General features: G+C 31.7%; 1 protein-coding gene across 3 annotated transcripts in view; it reads right to left on the bottom strand.

The window, feature by feature from the left end:
* LOC148281489 (uncharacterized) overlaps positions 1–18719 on the bottom strand; it is a 163909-nt gene that overhangs the window by 127655 nt on the left and 17535 nt on the right. The window lies entirely within an intron of this gene.

Here is an 18719-nt window from a genome sequence, read left to right as displayed (position 1 = left end):
CTTCCATCTGTTGACTTTTGTGAAGTAAAAGAGTAAATACCTAGACTTCCATATTCCCTTCTCAAAAATGTTTTCCCTCTAAGTTGAAATAAATTTAAAAACAAATATATTCATCGAGATGACAAGTATGATAAAAGGGAAAAATTGGACTACGTAATTCAGTTTTTCAAAATAGGCATTTTTAATTCGGTTAAAATTAAAAAAGACGTGCATTAAAAAGTATCGAAAATTTAACATCATTTGACAACACATTTGTCACAGAGATAATTCTCAAAAAGCTCAATAAAGTTTGTGTTAGGTTTTTTTATGTTAACACCCTAATTGAAAGCTATTTGGAAACGTAATAATTATATAATCCAATATTGCGTTTATTTTCTTTGGAGTAATGTCGCATAAAAGCACGCTTCTTGTGTTGAGAAAAGTGATATTTATATGCTCGATATGTGATATCGCCTTTATAAATATACTAAGGACAAGAGTTGAGAGGCGATCGGCGATACAGTTCACTTGGGTTTAAATAACTATCCATAACAAATGAGAAAACGTCTGGGTCAGTCAGGTCGAAATCGTGTCACACAGAGAGAGTGTGTGGAATATAAATTAAGTCTAATCCAAATGGAAAACATTCAGTGAAAAAAGAGTAAGACGCGGATGGTCTTAATGCCAAAGGAAAGAATAATAATGAATGGATCACAGAAAAACCCAAAGTTTTGTTAGAAAAGGTTGACTTCGGGACGTGAATTTCTTGGTCTCTACCGTCAAACGTGATAATTTTGCCTGGCTGTGAAAGTCCTAATAAACCAACACTGTACATACATTGACGTGTTTTAAATAATGTATACATTTAACATTATACCCTCGGGATTAAGAGTACAAGAGCAGTTTGATAGGTAGATTCATAGAATTCAAAATAGTCCTGAAGGAGCGTAGAATCGTAATTGAATACATCGGACTGTGTCGAAAAAAACACACTTTGCTCCACTGAGCGCGCGCATGCGTGAGGTCACCGTGTAATTTTGCCAGATCGCGAACAATATTATCATAACACAAATGCAAGATTACATTTTTTTTTAAAGAAATTTGTTAAATTATCTAAAATTTTATTGTACTCGCGGGAAAATTGATTGACCCAACATAGTAGATATGTAAAGGGTCATTTAATAAGAGTAATTTAACATTGAACTTAAAAAATAAAACAGACTTTATTTTATATATGGGGGATATTTTTATGTCTTAAATAATATTTAGTGCCATTATGTTGTACAGATAATGTCGGTCAAATGTACACCATGGCGTTGGTTAATCCGCGAGGTCCAATTGAATTGAAAATTGAAAAAATGGCAGAACTGTCACTAAACTTGTTAACAATGACAAATTATGAGTCAATTTAAAACGTATAGAATGTTCCGTTTGTGTTGAAACACTTTCCTACTATAATCCAGTATTTTGTTAAAAATTAGTCAATCCATCGATTGCTTTCCAAGATTTGCGGCTACAAACATAAGGAACATTTATATTATATTTATGATGCGTACCTATACAATAAATGTGAAATTTATTGAACGTACTTGAGTTTCGAGTTAATGAGTACCATCTTGTAATTTGTCAACTATGTATTTAAATAGCACGCCATACAAAAGATCTTTATCTAAGCATATCGAACATCCGCATCATCTAATTATAAAACGAGCTGGTACAAAGTAAAAGTGGAGAATTGATTCGATATTCAAATAATGATAAAAAAAGTTTATAATTCGGGTCACACACCAATTATCGTGACCAAAATTTGATAAACAAAAATACGCTTTGATATTTTCAATTAGATGTTTAATCCCAAGTCGTTTTACCGAATGTTTTGGAAGTGTGCTATGATACTCCTACGCAAACGTTCAGAAAAGCTTCTCGGATGTATAATGTAGAACTGCCTACATTGTCGTTTTAATAACATTTAAGGCTTTGCAGAACCATAAATTACCGTAGATTTCAATTACGCTTATCCAAAAAAGAAATCAATAGGATGTGTACGAATTCTTAATTATTAAAAATCCGTAAAAGAAGGTACTTTGATAGAATTTCTAATCAAAATAAATGACAGTTGATTTAAATCAACATAAACAAACATGTGGCTTTAAATTTTAAATAAATTAACGAATCGAAATCAGATATTTCAAAATGTGACTATCAAACGATACTTACACATTTCAAAGTGGTTCGGTTTCTCTCATTATATTATCTAAAAGGTTCTTTAATACATGCATCCAGTTTAAGGCACTTAAGCTTCGGCGGGTGGAATACATTAATTATCTAGGTACCTGATAAAAAGGACAGTATTGAAACGAGGGATTTAAACTAAAACCTTAAGGTCTTGGCCATTAAATGGACTAGATCTTGAAAAGCGAGCTAATGGTCGTTATAAATGATTCTCGGGGGTTTCTTTCTAGCATTTTACCGAAGGAAATACCTAATTAAATTTATATCGGTAGTTTCCCTACGGTCAGATATCACAAGGAGACCACCGCGACACATACGAGTATGTCTTATAGGATAGTAAAAGTATTTACGAGATTATAAATTTTGAATTTTAACATCAAGGCAAACCTCAAAACTTAGAAATTAACTAGATGAACTATAGTGAATGTAGGTTTCTTGTAGTTACCCAGGTACAGTTTTTAAAGAAAGGATTCTTGGAACATTTTTTTTTTGCTTCAAAGCGTATCTACCGTAAATTAGTAAGGAAAAGTCCAAATTCAAGCCGGATTCTGAGTTTCGAACCACTACATTACGAGGCATATCTTATTTGTTTATTTTTGTTTATTTGTTTAAATTTAATGTTGTGCACACAGTGCTATGTTAATATAAATCTAGACAATATTACGAACAAAAAATAAACCTAACACGACCAATTACGTACACAACACAATATATGAAACAACTATCTAACAGTACAACAAGATGTAAGAAGAATTTGTGCTTTGTGTGAATTTACTAGTGATTGTGTTTTTATTGTTGTGAGTATGAAATGTAGTGCGTGGAGTGAGGTGTATGGAGTGATGTGTATAAGATGTGGTGTTTATGTAGTGTGTATTCTGGTAGTACCTAGTTTAGTATTAATTGTTTCTGTTTATTTTCAAAGAGGCTAAATGATACTAATATTACAGTAACTTTAAACTTTGAAGTAGGGCACACATAAGCAAATTCCCCTATGTGCTCCAATAATAACAATAATAACATAAGTAATACTAAACATTAAATTATCGTAACCCTTTCAGTCCTGAATTAATTCCTATGGATATAAAAAATATTTTTGTTCTGTGTGTACTGTAAGAATTATTTGAAACTTTTTGGTGTTTTTAATGTTTTAAAATTTTGTCTTTTATATTTATGAAATTATTTAACGTTAATTTTTTATAAACAGTGGGTCTCTAACTGATAAACAAACGATAAAATTAGTAAAAAAAATATGTTACATTTTAACAATATTTGTTTATTGTATCAAGAAATTAAATTTTACTGAACTAGGTTTCAAACGTGCCTTACAGGAATTAGCTCCAAAACAAACAAACCAGCCAGAAACCAGCTGTTAAAGCTAAAAACAAATTTTTATGTGTAATGCTGATTGCCGACGCATAATATGTAAGAAATATATCATAATTTAATATGCATGATTTTTATTAGAAACTTCGCTGGTCTGTCATTCAACCTTATCTTGATTATGTTATTTAATCACTGTTGACTGTATGTTTCTGTAAAATAAATAAATATAAAAAATAAAAATAGAGACGCACTAAGGGGTTCTAGTTATTTCAAAGAAAAACTCGCCGCTTATGAATTGCGGAGGTATGAGAGTAAAAAAATCTTAAAATTCGTTCACATTTCAATGAACACCCGGCCTGACAGGGTTGATTTACCTTTGGGATCTTCAGGATTTTTACCCAGGCATAGCCATCGAGTCGAAAACACTCGCTAAGCGTTCCAGTTCTATTTCACACAAACTACTGTATTCTTCATTCGACTGGACACTGAATTCTTCTCTTCAATTGGCTAAAATATGTTTTAAAACGAATAATATAATGTGGTATTTAAAGGAGTGTCTATGCGTCACTTGCATTCATTCTAAATCAATGACTTTATGTGTTTTCTTGAATCTTAATCGATTTGAATGTCAATATGTAAATACCTTTACTTAAAAATAAAGTGATCTCAGTAATAATATATTCGGATTCGGCTTATACGATAGGAGGGAATGTGTTATTTGGCGGAAACATTCGGAAATTACATTTTCGCACGCTCAGCTGATGACGGAAATTGCTTCTCTGTATTTTACATGTAGATTTATATGATGGAGAGATCGTTTGAACACCCCTCAAATAGCTGCACTTTTAAATATCACTTTATATATAAATATTACAAAAACATTTTAAGAAGGTAGTAGGTACATTACGTAAATAATTACAAATAGTAGAATATGATTCAACTTTGTAAAACAAAAAACTGAAAATTATTAGTTAGAAATTTAGAATGCGCTACTCAAAGACTCAAAACAGCCAAATTTTTAAACGTTCATAAAAAAAAACACAATTAAACATGAAAACACATTTAAACAATTAATTACAAAACTAATAAAACAAAATTGACGTTTTTTTTTTTTATTATTATTTTTAGTTAAAAGAAATATTTGCGTTCTTATTATTTACCCAAATATTTAATTTTGAGGGCCATTTTCAACGAGTTGTAAATAACTCACTATTAGAAAATGGAATCAAGTTGGGGTGGAGTGGGATTCGAACCACAGACCTTTGGTCCGTGAGTCCGAGACACTAGCCACAGGACCACAACCCGATCTATTACCCGTTATTTTTGTATTGGCAGGAGTGGTTAACGAGAAATAATTTTTGAGAAGGGAATATGTAAGTCTAGGCATTTACAGGGCTTATGACCTGTCATTGGCTGGTTTAAGTGTCCACTGTACACACTGTTTAACATTCACTATTCTGCCCATCAATCTATTATTAGACTATAGACTTCCATATTCCTTTCTCATAAATGTTTTCCCTCTCTGTTGCAACAATATAACATCTTTTTATCTCAAATGAATATTTGTTTATTTGTCTCGGGGTACTCGATATTTTGTCATTTTTGGAGACCCTGATGGAAAAAATATTTAATTTTAATATTATCTAAGAATGTGTGGTATTGATTTTTTTTCTTATGTGTTAAGGTTTACTTCCGCTTGATGATTTAATACTTATCATTTACGTCAATATTCACATAGTAATTTTGATTAATAAATTATCTTTACCATTGTCATATAAATAACGTAAGATATTTAATGAGTTGCCAAAAGAGATAGGGGTGCTGGGTGCTGGGTCTAACGCATCTTTTGTGGGATGGCGATGGTTTTTGTTAAAAACAAACATATTTATAATATTATATAGGTAGACAGAGTGTCATCGGAAAGTGTCTGGATTTTATGATAATTTTTGTTTTTGAAATTAGTTTTGTATATATACTGTTTATTAGTTAAGGTTTAACAAGGTGTTAAAATTTTAATGAGGAACTTCAGCCCTACGGGAAATTAGATACAAAAAATGTTTTCTTGCGCGCGGTAAAAATTATAGCATTAAATTGTACGGCAAAGTTTCTTGAAAATGTACTTATTTTAATTTTATTTATTTATTTGTAAAAGTACACAGTAATAAACATTAAGAAACATAAAAAATAAATACAAAAACCTCACCAAGCCACTTTTCGTGGCTTGTTGGTGAAGTTCACCTACATAAATATAAATCCTACTTAAAAATTAAAATCTTAGCATAAACAATTACAGTCAAAATAAGGGGCAGTAGAAAGACTGTGTCCGGACAGCTGTTTCTTGAAAATTTACGAAAAAAAATTTTTTTTAATATAAAAACGCACTATTTTATACGACGTCACTGGTTCATATGAACCAACCAATGATATGAGAGTTGTTAAGGATATCCGGTTTGCTTACCGTAAACGAACCAATCGGAAGAACTGACAGATAAGAACCTCTGACGTCACACGCTGAGTTATTTCAGATACACAAAACATTAAAAAAATCATAGCGCTAATAATACGATATGTAAAAATAAAATAAAAAAATTTGGCTTAGTCTATTAACAATAAAAAAAAAATTAAAAAAGACATTGAACTTCCTCATTGTACAAATATAAAAAATAAATACATTAAATATCACATTTTAGAATTTGTACAGTTGTGACACGGGTTGCGACCAGAGAGGTGTACATATATAAAAGAAAAAAATGAAAGTATCGTGTCAAGAAGAAAAAAAAAAAATTATAAGAAATATAAATCAATAATTTTATCGTACCGTGTAGATTTGTACGACCGCGACCGGTGTGAAATCGGCCAATGGGTGTTGGAATTCTCGTTTGGTTTATCAGCCAGGATCATTAGCATATAAGGACCACGTGAACGGGCTGTGGTCTTTATATTGAACATTCCTGCGATGCCTAACAACAGAAGCTTCCCTGTAATTTGAGAAGGTCCGCTAAAGGTTTAGGAACAGTAAACAGAGTCCCTTTAGCAGCGCGTGTTCGCCCTGGGGAAAACACAATTAATTTAGCAGAACATCATTGGACCGTATAATAAAGCCGCATTCACCACCGTCATTTCTCCATTCGCACCCAGTGGTGCATAGGGAATTGAATTTTAATTATAATAAAATAAAAAAAATATTTTATTTAATATAATATAAAGTAACAACACGTTAACAAAAAGAAATACAAAATAAAGCAAAAGTACAGAACCAAAAAACTAAACGGAATACCACATCAAAAAATAAGCAACCTCTTGTGCTTGCTGTGGGATTACAATATTATTAATTTAAGTACAAAATACACATATATTTCTTAAAAATATTTTTTTTATATTTTTTTATTTTTATTTATTTATTTAGTATTTCACAGTTTTAAAATGTACAGAGTTTATTTGTTTCAGGTCCCGACTAGCTAGGAAATTCCTGTGTTTAGGAAGGACCTTATTTTATTCATGTGTTTTTTTTATTTTTAATTTCATTAAATGATGCTTAATAAATTCAAAGAATAATAATAACAATATAAAAAATCAATATAAATTTAAATTAGAAAACATGCAAGTAATAATAATAAAAATTGAATCATAAAAATAGATTAGAAAATATGCCATTAATAGTAAATAAATGAGACACAATTAATATAAATTATAAAACACACCGATAATAATAAAAATTGAACCACAAATACACATTATAATATATAAAATGAGTAATTAAGAAATTAAACAAAAATATAAATTGGAAAACATACCGATAATAATAAAAATTGAAGAACAAAAATAAATTACAGAATATACCATTTAAATTTTTTTTTAAAAATAAGATACGGTTAAAATACTAGTTTTAAAAAGAAAAAAAAAAACATATGTAAATGAATAAACATAAAAAGTAAAAATGAAATTTACATAAAAACAATAAGAGATTTTTTTCAATTAAAAGCAACACAATTTTTAGTCATGAAAATAATTACAGGATATAAAAAGGTCTACCCCTAATCCACTTGCTCACCTTTTTCTTATAAACATTGTAACTGACAGACGTCTTTATGTCAGGGTCCAACATATTAAAAAACCTAGGGCCCAATACTGCAAAATGCCTCTGAAAAAAGGCAGTTCTACTTAGAGGTACCCCAAAGTTTATGCTCATTGCATATCTTGTTTTAATATTTTGTTGTGTTCTATTTTTTATTGAAGACCAGAAATTTGTAAGGACTTCTCTAACATAAAGTTGTCTGATAGTTAGTAAATTTGTTGTTTCAAATAGAGTATGAGAGGGGTAAGTAGATGGCAGTTTTAGCATTATTTTCAATATTGTTTTTTGGAGAATGACCAATGGATTTAGTATGACCTCCGAACAACCACCCCATCCAATTATTCCATATGACGCAACCGACTGGAACAGTGCAAAATATACCGATTTAACTGCTCCGTAGTCTAAAACACCTCTCAATGAGTAGAACACATGTATCAGTTTTCGGAGTTTTTTGACAGTCATAGAAATGAAGGTATGTAATTTTTTTAAATAAATAAGTGCATAAACATATGCACTTTTATATTTTTATCGATAATAAAGAAGAAGAAAAAAACGAAGACATTGGTAATATAGAAAACGCATTTCGTATTCATAACGAAAACCAAAATGAAATATTGCAGTGTAAAACCATCTTGAAAACAGATATTTTTCGTCGACCCCGCTAAAAATCGAACCTGAGACCTCAAGCATGGTAAGCGAATGCACCAGCCACAACACTTATGAAGCGGACTTATCTTCACTCGATTTCCTTTTTCAGAATGTTTACCTAAGAGCAGTCTTCGACTCGAAAACACTTGTCCAGGGTTCTGGTTTTGTTTCACACACAGAACTGTATTCTTCATCCGCTTGGACGCAGAGAATGCGATAAAAAGAGCGTTATTCCATATTAATAAACAGTGTTATTGTTGAAACGCCAAGCGGTCTCATAAATGGCGTTATTTTTGTAAAAAGACCATTATAAATAAATTTCATTATTTCCAATTACTTTGAAATTTGGAAGATTACCTCCATTGTTGAGCCGAGTAGAAACAATGCCAAAACTAATGGAATGGCGTTCTCACTTTCATAATGCTCCTGACCTTAGCCTAGTGGAGGATTGATGGTATTAGAGTTTCTCTCACGGGATTATGGGAAAGTGATTGTGGAAATAAATTTCCTATACAAATAGTGATCTTCCCATCAACTGTTGATAATTATTCAGAAGATCTGAGCAAATTGGGCGGCCGGGTCGACAAATTGCCGCACGAAACCGGCGAAATTAATGGTGGGATTGTTTATTAACCAGAAAATTTATGTATGTGGAGTCTGCCCTTGAATTTTTAATCACGCTAGTCGAATAGAAAAAAGGAAACGAGAAACAATGGAGAGATGTGTAAATACAATAATTTCAGCTTTTCATTATGGAGGATTACCTCGTTAGGCTGATCACCCGTCAAAATGATGTCAATAGCGGTGAGTCACCAGTCACCAACTATCTAGGTAATAGGTACTGAGTCACTATGAGAGCGTTAAGTTGTCATCGTGTTGAATAACGAAGGTGAATAATATCATTTTACAATCTTTACAAAATCTTTCGCAGTAGGAGTAAATTAGAAGCAATACAATATAATCAACTGGGTCAGTGTTGATGAGGTGATCGTCCATTTTATTTTTAATTTAAGAACATTATCTTACACAACATACTACACTCAATGTCTTCTGTAATTATTGCTAGAAAACTACATATATCTGTTTTTAAATAATACATGTAGCTATAGATGCAAAGCCGATTAAATGTATTGTACTTCTATTATTTGGTTGAAAACCATTTTTAAATAATCAGCTTTTGATGGTTTTAAATGGTTGAAATCCAAGTGTTTTCCTATGTCCTTCGCCTGGGTCTATTTTCACGATTGTAAAACAACGAGGCATGTTTATTATTATTTTTCAAACTTTTGCTAAATTTAAGTTTCTTTTAATATAACCGATGGGAAAAAATGCACTTTGGTTCTCTCCACTGCAATATATGTATGTATTATATATATACTCATATATTTTTTACTAATATGTAAACATGTTTTTTTTCTAAATTCCCTCTTATTTGCTACTTTTTATAAAATGTATTTCTGACTTTATATTTATACATGTAAAACCTACGGGCGTTAAAAGAGTTGTGATTTTCTTCAACTTTACATGAGAACGGTTTAACGATTTTTTTTGACGCTTTATCTCACAACTTGATAAACACAAATTGATTATGTATATTAAATTTTTTCCGAACCGGAAATAACTTTGTAATTCATTTTTAAGATCAAATATAAAAGAAAGTCAATGTCACATTTTTCGTACATCTGTCATTGTTCTACGATTACGACGAATTGTTGATAAATTTATATTCATGTTTTTTACGGCCAAAGAAACGCAGCGGTATTTCAATGTAAAAAATAAGTATTTGTAATACATTCATATTTCATTATTTTAATTAATAAAGGAATTTTATTACAAATGTACGTTTTCCCCCAAATGAATTAAGGACGGTGTGTAATAATTCGTCATTGTTTGAAATAAACAAAGAAGATAAGACATTATATCTCGAATCGTGAATATATGTAGATATTTTCAAAGTAATGTGCGTTCTATTTATTGAAGCGTGCGCAGAAAAACTCGCGCTGAAATACGAGTGGACGTTACACCTTAGTATGTAATTCGTGGATCACGTTCAGTATCCATATAGACTATAGACAGGTACATGTTGACGATTTCATTATTCACGAGCCGAAAATTGACAAGCTTTGTCACAATCTTTCATCACGTCTAAATCCACGTAAACTTGTGACGTCATTCTTTTCCTTTTTAGAACGACGGGAAAATATGCAATCGTAGAATACGTACATTAGAACACCACTAAAATATGACGGGTTCTTCGCGCGCGTACTGAGGAGGGTCGCTAACCCTCCCTGATTTCCGGAATTCTCCCGGAAATATGCTATCATTTTCCTTAATCTCCCGACTGCTGAGATGCAGCCAAAATCTGCCGGAATCGAGTGCTGTGTGATGGTTATTATTTGTTGCGAGAAGTTGAGGTGAGCGAAATAAATGGCCTAGATCCTGGGTAAATTAAAAAAAAACGTGAACATGAATGTGGAAAAGCAATTTTGACAAATAGTTTTTTTATTAATCAATCCCAATCGCAAATGCCGCGGCTAAGCGTGTTTTTAACATGGTAAATAAACTTATGTCAAAAATTAGAAAATTTGAAAGACAGACATGCACTTGTTTTAAATAATAATTATTTCAAAAGGCAGTGTATTAATTTATTATCTCCAAATTTAAATACTTAAATAATACTATGTTGTTTTATTTTGTATACCTTTTATTAACTTATTTCTATGCTGAATGATTAATTATCTACATTCTTCTAATTTTAAGATTCTTTTAATATAACCGATGGGAGAAAATGAACTTCTGTTCTCTCTACTGGAATATATGTATGTATGTATGTATGTACTATATGTAAGATTAGTTTTTATATATTTTTCTTTTCTTTTTCTTATTACTTCATTTTCAATATTTTGCTACTTTTGTGTTAAATATATGTCTGTTCTTTATATATAAATGTATGTAAAACGTGTAAAAGCCTACAAGGCGTTTAAATAAATAAATAATAATAAGACTTATAAAGAGTTTGATGATGTCATTGTGACCGATCGGATTAAAAAGTTAATGTTTCAGGTAAAGACACCTAGTTTAGACTTCGTTTTTCACTAATAAAGAAGGTTTTATTAAATACATTCTATGTTATTTTGTACAAATAAACATTTTATATTTTTTAATACTGAAACTAGTTACATAGTTTTTTTACATTAATTTAAGAGTCCTCCTCATTAAGGAGACCAGTTCTAAGTAGGACTGTACAGTGTTCAAAATTCAATCTAACGCATTTGACATGTAATTTTTCTATTTTTAGTCCAGTCCAGAGTCCAGTTTTTTGTCGATTTATTGATTCTCGTTCTCGCTCATTAGGTATTTGTTTATATTTACCTCCCAGATTTTCGGTGGATTGAGTTGGCAACCCTGTGAAAATGATGATTCATTTATCTTTTATTAAATGTATTTTGAACTAAAAGCACAACTGAGAAGTTATCTGTATATTTTCGATGGTTTCGGATAATATTTTGATGACGCAAGAATGCATTCTTATTTTATTTATATATTGAATTTTTTACACATTGTCATGTTGTAAAGACGCGCGCAGTAAATAACAGCTTTTAAGTAATTGCGCGATGTAGGATGTGGGTACTTACTTACACTTGTTTGTGAATAAGAAAATAGACACGAATATATAAGATTTGGCGGGGGCAATGTTATCAAGATTGCGTTGATTGTAAACTGGCAATCTGATTGCATTGAAGACCGCCAGATTGTTCACCGACCGCTTCGTGGGATGCATGTTAGATTGGAGAAAAATAACAACATAACAATAGGCTTAGTGAAAACAAGGATGAGATACTCCGACACAGGCGCAGGTGCCGACATCGAAACTGATCATTAATTTTCAGAACAATAATGGAGTTTGGTATGTCACGCCACGCAAGGAGGCGTTCTTTTATAATGGTCGAAATACTCGTAGAAACAAAACACTTTCTCGTAAGAACCATTTAGATCGCTTTAATTTAGTAGATTGGGACAATAAAAGTGAAAATAAATTAGGAAGTTAAATAGTGAATGGGCTTTGAATAAATAGCGTGTACTTGTTTTAAAATTTGAGAAACTTTCAACCGATGACACGCGCATAAAAGGAGATTCGATTCGGTTTATAATTTACAAAAGTTCGGTGAAAATTTAAAGTGTTTCCTTTCTCGAAGTGAACTTAACTGCGTTAAAACCTTAGAGTAATAACTTTATAGAGTGGCCCATACAGAGAAACACTTCTATGATTATTGACTGCGAAGTTAGCTATAAATTACAGCAATACAACGGGCTGTAGGTACTTGGGTTGAGATTTGCAAACGCAAAACGAAACAGTCCATTACGCGTTTGTTGTTAAACTAAAACCAAACCAAAAATTTGGAACGCTTTCATTCTATGCAATAGAGCTTAAAAGCTTCTCTAGAGAATTATTAGGTACTCTGGAGTTAAAACGCAACTTCTGATTGTTTTTAAATAAAATTATTCGAACTTATTTTACGACTCGTGATCAAATAGTCAGCACGTTTCCCTACCATGCAAGTGGTCTCGGTTTTAATTCCCAATATGGTTGACATGAAATATTTATTTAAAAGGGTGATTTTACACTATAATATTTTCTAGAGTTTGGAATGGTATATGTAACAACTGATCATCTTACCTTCATAGAACAAAAAATATTAAGATATATTTATTTATATTGCACCACAACCGGCCAGGAAGCCCAATACAGCACAGAAAACCCAGGCTTGAGAACAATCGCAATCGATTTTGATGTTCTTACCAGGAATCGAACCCAGAACCTTTCTGCGAGAGTCAAGCGTCTTCACCACTACACCACGGAGGCCGCTATAGAGACGCCGCGGAGACGCTACTGTCGGTGTAGCAAAATCAGTTTCTTATGCACCATTAGGTGCGGAATGGGAATGATGATGACGAAACCTATAGAAAAATTAAATTACGAGAGAAGGACTAAAATTGTCTTCTACACAATCTCTTGGCGGCCTCCATGGTGTAATTCCGTTTGCTTCACGCACGGAAGTCTCCAGGTTCAATTCCTGGTGAAAACCCAAAATATAATTGTGAATTTTCTTAAGCCTGGGTATTCTGTGCAGTATTTGACCACTTTTATTGGGTCTTTTGGGCTATTGTGTAAAAAAAAAATATTTAATACGTAAATAATTATAAAAAGAAATTGATTTGAATGTTTTCACTTAAAAGTTAGGACCTATGGTAATGTATCTTCTCTTATAAGAACATAAAAGTATTGTAATGTTTGTTTATTTAACAATTTCGTCAAAAGATATGTAGGATAATGAAAAGCGCTTTAATATAATTACCATTAATTTATCGTTATGGCTTTTCTGTCAAGACAAAACAGAAGTCTTCTCGTAGTTCCTGGAGCCAAATTAGGATCATTAGTACATATTCTCGTTCGTGTTCCTCAAATACTAATACACAGAATAAGATGAAAGAAGGCCAGCTTGTATAGCTGTCTATCGTTGTAGAACGAGCGTGGTTTATTTTACAACGCTTGACAATCACAGAGCAAAGAGCTTATTTATATTCATTGATTCAGGTGACGTTCTTAGAGCTATTTATTATACAACTGACACTAAAAAGGAACGATAAAAGATGGACAGCGTAGAAAAACTTATGGTAGGTAGAACTTGGTCGTTTTATTTGTCATTTCTTATTTGGTCGAATGCATGAACATGCCAGTCATTGACATGAATAATTAGTCTGCAAAAAATAGTTAAAGTCAAAAGCGATTTTCAAAAACAAACTAACGATATATTATATTGCACGTTTGATTTGTTCCAATGTAATTTGACACCGGGTAAAGAAGTGTGCAGTCTTGAGTTTTTATTAATTTGATTTATTTATTATTGTCACACCCGAAACCACGATGATCAGTATGGGCAAGAAGACATATTAGCATATTAAAAAAATATTTAGAAAGCAGAAATTAAAAAAAAAAAATATATTAAAAAAAACAAATGGTTGTTTACTTCTGCAGGGGAGAAGCGAGGGGGCGTGGTCATGTGGTTGACGGTGTATAAGACTCCCCCCTCCCCTCTCCTCGTTTCTCCCTTGCAGAAGTAAGCAACAATTTGTTTTTTTTAATATTTTATTTTTGTAAATTTTATTCGTTATAAATATTTATTTTAATGTGCCAATATGTCTTCTTGCTCATACTGATCATCGTGGTTTCGGATACGACAGGGTTTAAAGAACACCCTGTATACGGCCTAATCCAAATACAACAGTTAAACGTAAACGCATGTACAAGAAACTTAACAAAAAGAACATAAGTAGCAAGTACAAACAAGGGCAATAAAATAATGGTATTCAACAAATATTTAAAAACACGACCAACATATGAGACTTCGAGCTAACCCACGCCAATCCATCTTCATCCCACACTGTGTTAATGGCGAAGACATCTACGAAAAGCCGGGAGAATTCTGGGTTCTGTGATGAATCGACTAATCCACGCATTCTGGACATTGGGGCATTAAAACAAAAGTTACTCTTGGAAGATTTGATAAATAGCTGATGTTGACTTCTGGTGACATGCTTGGGAACATGAAAAGAAATTGATAGCAACATATATGGGGCATCACTTATAGCATTAGGTATTTTAAAAATGCACAAAAGGTCCACCTCCGTTCTACGTTTCTCCAATGATGTCAAATTGAGAGATTGCTCTTTTTCGAAATAAGAATAATTGCCCCCTTTGCAATCCGAGCAACCGTGCCACTTTTCTTTGAAAACGGTGTTGGACAGACACGATATGGTCAATATGAGTCCTCTAGAATGGAGACAAAATTAGAGAGGCATCTTCTAGATGGGGTCGAACTTGTGAGCAGTAAAGAATTTTGATGGTATTAATATTTTTGAAGTCCGTCGTCATTCCAAAAAGTTTGAGATATTTGTTTACAATATTTTCAATGTGGTCACGATAGGAGAGTTTGCTATCTAAAGTAATGCTAAGGTCCTTTTTATTGAATAAACTAATTTACTTATTGACTTAGTTAAAACGTATTCAATTGATTAATTTTATGGGTACTTTCACTCATCTCTTTCAATGTAGCAATTAAAAAGTCGCTAGTTTTCACAAAAGCAGTATTGATTTCAAGTGAAGAATTAATTCCGTAGGAAATTTTTGGATTTCCAAGTGCGATACATTTCAATGCTAATGAACCAAAGTCGTCATAATGAAACTCGAAGGTATGAAAAATACGTGACAGGACTAAAATACAATAACCATTAAGAGACCATTACGTGATATACATTCTTTCATCAAGTACATCATATTTTCATTCAAACGACGAATAACTTTAACCCTCATCTGTGGGCACAGATTAACAGACAAATGCTGTCTTTTTAGAATTAACATTTGTTTGAAAAGGTGCAGGTAAAAAAATATTCTCGGGTTTTCCAAATGTCGAACGAGTTATATTAATATTATGTATCTTTTTTGGGTGATACCGTGTATGTTGGATTTGATCCGACGTTTCGGCTACCATTGCAGGAGCCATCTTCAGGGAAAACTGTGTGTTTTATAAATAAATGTATGTGTTTATTGCAACAACGTTTGGGACTGTGGGAAAAATAAAAGACCATTTAGTAAACCCAAAAAATAAAAATCCTCTAGAAACTGAAGCCGTGTACAAACTAAGTTGCCAAGGATGTGATAAAGTGTATATTGGATAAACAGGGCGCACAGCAAAGAAGAGAATTGACGAACACAAAAGAGCTTGTAAACTTGGGCATCCAGACAAATCCGCAATAGCGGAACACTTTATAGACACAGGACATTTTTTCGCCTTTGAACCAAAAATTCTACATAAACCTAGTAATTATAGTGCACGAATAATAAAAGAGGCAATTGAAATACACAGACATCCAGATAATATAAACAATGACGAAGGGCTTAAATTAAATTCAACATGGTTCCCAGCACTACATATGACAAAAACGAATAGATATGTGCCTACTGCCGGCTGCGACACAGTACAAATTACTAGTACATAAACATAATTATTCTTTCCTACAAAACTAGAAATGTGCCTACTGCTGACTGTGACACTGTACAAATTACTAGTACATAAACACATACATTTATTTATAAAACACACAGTTTTCCCTGAAGATGGCTCCTGCAATGGTAGCCGAAACGTCGGATCAAATCCAACATACACGGTATCACCCAAAAAAGATACATAATATTGATAACAGTGACCGTGAAAACCTTCGCACCTATTGAGTTATATTAACTTAGGAAAAGGGCAGGCAGATTTTGATCATTTAACAATTGCATAAATGCGTATTAAAAATTTAATATTTTAAGGTCAGTTTTTATTATTATTATTAAAATAATTTCTTAACTGCCATTTTTGTAAAAATAACCCCATGGGCGAGATGCATAAAAAATATTCCAGAACACGCCTGTTCCCATGTTAACCAGTTAAAACTATTTATTAAAACGTTTTATTTTTATTTATTCAAGAAATAAAAGACCAGTGATATTGAAATCCACAAATTTGGAATAATTGTGACCGGTTTGTAAATATTATAAATTCAATGCATTTATGCAAAAACAGTAAGGATATAAAATTCAAAATTATATAATAGTAATTGAAATTAATTATTTTTTTCTGAAGTACCTTTAAATAAAGTGGTGCGGGGCAAATACAAGAGTTGATGTAATGTTAGTGGATTTAAGTATCACTCGTCTTTTATTTCTATAATAAATTACAGTGAACTTGATTCACTAACTAATTTTAATGTTTTATTGGTTAGTTAAAATTGCAGATACGAGCTTAATTAAACTTATGTTACGAAGCACAAAATATTTCCGAATACGTCTTTCATCTGAAGAGTGCAGCAAATTGGAATTCTAACGCATATTTACTAAAAAAAGCCTTACTAGAAAAAACGTGACATTTCATTGACGAATAAAATCAAAGTGTTTTCTTGAAAGTGGTCCATAAAAGTGAAATCGAAAAAGCGTGATTAAACTTCGCCCTTTTTATCGACCGAGTCGTATATCGTCTTTTTAGGGTTCAGTTTCGATACATTCTATGAGAGTTACCTTGTCCCATTATGATAAAAGTTAAAGAATTTTAATTATTTCCTTACTTAATTTCAGAACTGAATTGAATATTATCTAAGACACTATCGTTAGCTGGTAATAACAAATAATATTGATGAGACCATATGAAAACCTGTTCGCGATACCTACTCGACTATTATCTTCCTATAATAAAGATGCATCATCTAAAAAGCGAGTACCTGCGTATGAGAATAAACATTACTGAATTGACATTTAAATTTTAGCGGGTTAACAAACTTAGTAAATATATAAATAATAAGACCATTTTAAAGCGAAAAAAGGGCATTATTCAGCGGTAGGTTTATATAGCTATCATATTATGTAAGTTTCAGGGTTTAAGCTATTTTTAACAACGTCGACATGAAATATTAAAAATGTGTTTTTTGATTATAATATTTTACAGTCCCTGCATATAACTAATAAAATACCATAATGTAAAAAGCGATCGAGTTATTTATTTATTATACGAGTTTAAAGATGAGTTTGTACGGTCTAAACCAATTACAACAGATACACGAATAAATATGTATTCAAGAAACCGAACAAAAAGAATATGAAACTATGTAGCAAAGACAAACATGGGCAAAAAAATGGTATACAATATATTCATAAACACGATAAACATATAAGACTTCGAGCTAAACAATGCCAATCCATCTTCATCCTACACTGTTTTGGTGGCGAAGAGATCATCGTTATGATACAAATATACGCCATTAAGGGAAAGAAAAAGATAAGACAAAATTTAGTATTTAGGCGTCGAACAAATAAATAAACGTAAGTGCCTATCTATATTCTTAATTTTAACTAAATCATGGACAGAATTTGGTAATGTTTTATTGTTTCTCTCAGTACATTAAAAAATATGATCATCGATATTGTTAGCATAATGCATGTCGAATACTTCACCTCTGAGTCATTACTAATTTGCAAATAATGAATTGTAAAAAAATACAATCGCAGATTCGAATCGATTATCTTTCGGTTCCATTTGCCGTGAACGATTATAATCGGAATCTGATAGGAATGTTAAATTTTTAAGACAATACGTAGGCACGCAAATTAACTGGCAATACATAAGCATTTCAATATATAATTTCCATTGTTAAAAACAAAATATAATGTTTTCGTCAATTTTGCCTTCCTTCGTTTTATTGTTAAACGTTTTGAAAAAAGCGAAATGTACTGAAAAGATGAGCTTTAAAAGAATAAATAATACTAATATCCGTTTATTTATGATTGTGAGTTCGACAAAATAAAACACAAAAAATCATCATGTAATGGAAGATACAAAATTAGTAGCAATTATTTATTTATTTTATT

The sequence above is a fragment of the Micrasema longulum genome, unplaced genomic scaffold, assembly GCF_059751315.1.
Source record: "Micrasema longulum isolate JH-2025_06_02 unplaced genomic scaffold, ASM5975131v1 h1tg000453l, whole genome shotgun sequence".
Taxonomy (NCBI): domain Eukaryota; kingdom Metazoa; phylum Arthropoda; class Insecta; order Trichoptera; family Brachycentridae; genus Micrasema; species Micrasema longulum.
The sequence above is the reverse complement of the archived record's forward strand: the minus strand, read 5'-3'. Positions and strand labels throughout refer to the sequence as shown.